At 37.2% G+C, this 5,497-nt stretch overlaps 1 non-coding gene across 1 annotated transcript; it reads right to left on the reverse strand.

Moving 5' to 3' along the window:
* Positions 1 to 205: 205 nt before the first annotated feature.
* TRNAV-GAC (transfer RNA valine (anticodon GAC)) lies at positions 206 to 279 on the reverse strand. Its single transcript has one exon. It is a non-coding gene; the product is annotated as a tRNA-Val (tRNA).
* Between the last annotated feature and the right edge of the window lie 5,218 nt (positions 280 to 5,497).

A 5,497-nucleotide genomic window follows, 5' to 3' on the forward strand; every position in this document is an offset into this window, starting at 1 on the left:
TCCATATCTGTAGGGTGTGTCAGCAGGTTGGAAACTGCCTGGCAGGAGCTGAAGCTTCTGTCCACAGGCAGATTTTTCTCTTCCTTGGAGAAATCTTGGTTTTGCTTTCTTTCTTTTTTTTAAACAGTTTTATTGACATGTAATTCACATGCTATACATACCCACTTAAAATATACAATTCAGTGGGTTTTTTCTTTTTGGCAGCTGGCCAACACAGGGATTGAACCCTTGACCTTGGTGTTGTCAGCACCACGCTCTAACCACCTGAGCTAACCGGCCAGCTTACAATTCAGTGGTTTTTGATAGTCACAGATATATGCAACTATCACTATAGTTAATTTTAGAATATTATCATCGCCGCAAAAAGAAGCTCCATATCCTTTTGTTCTCACTTCCCACGCTTCCATTTTCTGTGTCCCTCACCATCTAAAGAACTATTAATCTACTTTATGTCTCTACAGATTTCCCTATTTTGAGTATCATGTCTCAGTGCATGGTACCATCAAGCACCTAGTCTCTTAAGTCAGAACCCTCAGAGTCACCCTAGATTCCACTCTCTTGCTTAACTTCCCATTCAGTTAGTACTAAGTCCTTTGGATTCTTTCCTCTCATTTTCTTTTGGACTGCCTTCTTTTCTATTCCCTCCATGACAGCTTTAACTCAGTTTCCATATGATCCTTTCTGCCTGTGTTATATTTACCCTCCAGTGAATCTTCTACGCTGTTGGCCAGAATGATTTCTCTAAATCTTGATCTGATGTCCCAACTGCTCTGCTTAAAACCCATCGTTAGCTACCCATTGTTTAGAGGACAAGCTCCAGCTCCAGAGTGTGGTAAATAAGCCTCTATAGCCTGTACCTCTGTAGCCGTATCTATTATTCAGCATCATGTCCCCATCTTCACCACCTGTCCCCCAAACAAGCATCAGTACTTCAGCTACACAAATCCTTGCTTTTCCTAAATATTTAGCATTGTTCCATATCTCTGTATTTTTGCTCTGGCTCTTCCATTTCTTTGAGTCCTCTCCCCTCCCCACTGGGATTCTCCACCTCTGTCCACATAGGATGACTCTTAGTTATCTTTTAAGATTAAATATCTAAAGGGATTGGAGGGAAGGAAGAGACTTGAGGAAGAATTAAACATGAGAAAGATTTTGGAAAAAGTACCATGCCCTGCACAATTTAAGGACATGATATGGTTACTAAAAAAAGATTGAGATGAAAAACATCAAAACAAAGACTCCCTTAGAAACAAATAGCAAGAAAGTTAAAAAAAAAAAAATTTAAAAAGAATAAAAAAATTCCTATAAGACTATAAGAAGTTGTCAAACATCTATTTTGCTTTTAGACTTGACTATGATATTAGGATATTCTCATACACAAAGATATACAGGTACTTCATAATGCCCCACTATAGTTTTTTAAAGTTTAATAGCTTGGCTTGTAGGTGTGACAAAAGCAATGGATATATATCACATAAAGTCAAAAGAAATTATCTTCTAAAAAGTGATATGGGCTTTAATTTCATAATGAAAGTTATTCATTATCATCTTGTCTATGGCAGCCATTTGTGTAATTTGTCACAGGACCTACAATGAATGTTATAACTCCATAATATGATTGTCCCGGAGTTTAATGAATTCACTTATGAACTTCTGCATAAGTCATTTTTACCATAACCCCAAACTAAGTTATTAAAGTTTGAAATGCACAGGGGGAAGAAAATAGCAACCACAAAGGCTTTATGAAAGCTCTGCACGTATTTATGTGTTTATATGTGCATGTCTAATATGTGTCTGTGCATGTAGTTGTCTATCCATACACAGCACATTCTTTCCAGTGCAATTTTAGGTCCATTTTCTTTTACCCTGTCCTGAGTGGAATGAAGTTAAGCTTGTCATCATGTTCCTTAGACTAAATATTTATACCCTTAAATTCTGCTACTAAGCCATCTCTCAGCCTATTCACTGTGGAGAAATTATACGGTTCTTTCCATTTGTCTTCAGACTATTTCCCAAATGTAAAATCACTGCATTCTAAGGAATGCTGTCAAATTCATGGCAGGCTTCACAGGTACCAAAATGGGGTTCACTATTTCAGGAAATACAGCAGAGAGGTAGAATAGAGTAGGAGGATTATTTTTCCCCACTGTTTTCTAGAAGATGCTTGTATTTATCCAAATAGTCAAATGATTGCAGCAATAATAACGCTGTTTTTCATGTCAGGTGTCTTTTGAGGAATTTTAAAACACTTAAAAGTTTTTTAACAGTACAATGGGATCTGGTTGCTTTTCAGTTCAGAAAACTGCAAAGCTAAAAATTCATAAAATATTGGCATTTTTTTTCTGCAGTGGAAAGTGGCCTCTGGCTTCAAAGGTGTACAGGATGTGGTATTTATTCCCTGATAAACAAGCCAGAGTGAAGGACCTACTATCTTGTAAGATTACATTCCAGTTGCTGCTCAAGAACATTTTTTGTTATTCAAATATACTTGTGTGGTTTTATATCTTTGACTAGTTTTAATATTAGGAGTACTTTACCCAAAAGATTTTAGTTTCAGTAGTATTTTCTCAAAAAAGGGGGTATATTCTAAATGACAAGTAGGTCCCCTTAAATCTATGTTGTAATGAACAGACAACAACTTCAGTTCTGCACAATTACCACATACCAGAAAGTGGAAAGAAAGATCAGATATAATGGCGTGACTTGTCAAGAATTTGTCCATGATTTATACATTTTAATTTTTCTCTGTGGATATGCAACAAGAACAAAATGAACTACAAGAGAAAAACCGTGCTATCACATTGGCCGCATGTCCTGGATCCCAGATCTCAACTGGGGAGGTAGAGAAGGCATTGTCTTCTTTTACTCATATGCATCAGAAGACTGAGATGTCCCTGGACATGAACCAAGGAGCAGAGGAGGAAAAAGACAGGAGGCAAAAATTATGTGTTTTCACATTCTGGGTCAACCCAGCTTCTGGAGACGTGGTAGCTGTTCACAATAAGTGACTTATTTTTCCCCATACCTATTGCACAGTGACTTTGCAAAAGAGAAGGGCCATATATGGTAGGGCAATGTAAGGACAGCTGTTTAATAAACCGCTCTCAGTACACCAATGCTTTACTTTCCTTCCAAAAAGAATATATGGGGAAGTTGACATAAACACTAGGCAAGGGACACTCGGCGTCCAAATCTACTTTCCATGATCATTGAATACCACATTCTCCAACTCTTTATGATTAAAAAAGTCTTTATTTTTCTATCCCATTTGAATATTCTGCAAGCTTTTTTGTGGTTCAAAAAGATCATTAAAACATATTTAGTACCATAAAGCTATTGAGGCTTCCTTTTTGCTCTTATAAAATGAGATTAAAATGAAAATGACCTCTCTCTTGCCTCCACTTTTGGACCACCCTCTCTTAACTAGTAGCTTGCTGCTATTGCAAATGAGTTTTCTCTTAGGGAGCATTTATTTAATGGCCCAGGAATGACTTACACATGCTGGAGCATATGACAACAACACACATGATTCTCCAATTCCTTAAGTTATAACAAATTTTTAAACCAGGCTTCTAAGCAAGAGTGGTGCCCCTCCACTTAAAAGGAAAAACTTTGTCAGTGTGTTTTTGAAATGTTTATTTATAGATCAGAATTTTATTTGTGTTCAATCATAATGAGTAGGTCTTTTTTTGTAAACATAATATTTAGAGCAATCAATTATTTCAAGGAACTTGCCTGATTTACCCTATTCTATGTCTCCTTTGTCTTCCCCAAATCTAATGTGACCTGACTGATATAAACGAGACACGGAGAAATAAATCAGAAAGGAAAAAATCCATCCTGCCTTACAGCTTTCAGGGTTAAACGTCATTAAAAATCTTTATTCCTTCTGCCAAAAGAGGATCATAAGATATTAGAAAAGACTATTTTAAGAATGATAACATTGAGTTTTATGTGTTTTTAACCTGGGAGTTCTTCTAAAAATTGTTATTAATTCCACTTCTCTAAGGAATAAAAAGGAAGCAATCCAGAGATATGTTTTCTAGGTAGGATGAATGCCTTGGAGGGTCAGGCTGAAGCACACAGAGTAACAAAATCATTCCTTTGGCTAAAAGCAATTCGTCTTTTCTTCTGGCACTGACTGAAGCTCTGAACAGTCAGTCCAATGTACTTAGGGCCCCAATTAGGAATGCCGATAGAGCTAATGGACTAGTAAGGCACTTCCACCACCGGCTCGGAAAGGAGGCTTCCAGGTCAAAGTTGGAACCGGTAACTTGGCGGTAGTTTTTGTACTTTTCTCAACAGAGCAAGGAGTTCAGTGAATACCTATTGTTTTCAGTGAGCTAAATAAAAAAATGAACATGGGCCTGTTGAATTCTTTTTTTTTTTCTGTGTTTCTCTTGGAGACGGTATGGTTTTCTTTCTTTCTTTTTTGTTTTATATTTTATTTTGTCAAAATACAATATGGTTGATTATTGAGGCCCATTACCCATTACCTCCCTCCCTCCTCCCTGTCTCCCCTCCCTCCCAACAACCTCCTTTCTGTTCCCTTGTCGTATCAACTTCAAGGAAGTGTAATTCTTGTGTCTTCTTCCCTCCCCCCACCCTGGTTTTTTTTGTGTATGTATTTATTTATTTATTTTTAGCTCCCACAAATAAGTGAGAACATGTGATATTTCTCTTTCTGTGCCTGACTTGTTTCACTTAATATAATTCTCTCTAGGTCCATCCATGTCGTTGCAAATGGCAGTATTTCATTCGTTTTTATAGCACAGTAGTATTCCATTGTGTAGATATACCATATTTTCCATATCCACTCATCTGATGATGGACATTTGGGCTGGTTCCAACACTTACCTATTGTAAAGAGTGCTGCAATGAGCACTGGAGAACAGGTATACCTTCAACTTGATGATTTCCATTCCTCTGGGTATATTCCAAGAAGTGGGATAGCTGGGTCATATGGTAGATCTATCTGCAATTGTTTGAGGAGCCTTCATACCATTTTCCATAGAGGCCGCACCATTTTGCAGTCCTACCAACAATGTATGAGAGTTCCTTTTCCTCCGCAACCTCGCCAGCATTCATTGTTCACAGTCTTTTGGATATTAGCCATCCTAACTGGGGTTAGATGGTATCTCAGTGTGGTTTTGATTTGCATTTCCCGAATGCTGAGTGATGTTGAGCATTTTTTCATATGTCTGTTGGCCATTTGTATATCTTCTTTTGAGAAATGCCTATTTAGCTCTTTTGCCCATTTTTAAATTGGGTTGCTTGTTTTTTTCTTGTAAAGTTGTTTGAGTTCCTTATATATTCTGGATATTAATCCTTTGTCAGATGTATATTTTGCAAATATTTTCTCCCACTCTGTTGGTTGTCTTTTAACTCTGTTCATTGTTTATTTTGCTGTGCAGAAACTCTTTAGTTTGATATAATCCCATTTGTTTATTTTTCCTTTGGTTGCCATGCTTCTGGGGTCATAGTCATGAAGTCTGTG

This window comes from Cynocephalus volans, chromosome 12 (genome assembly GCF_027409185.1).
Source record: "Cynocephalus volans isolate mCynVol1 chromosome 12, mCynVol1.pri, whole genome shotgun sequence".
NCBI lineage: Eukaryota > Metazoa > Chordata > Mammalia > Dermoptera > Cynocephalidae > Cynocephalus > Cynocephalus volans.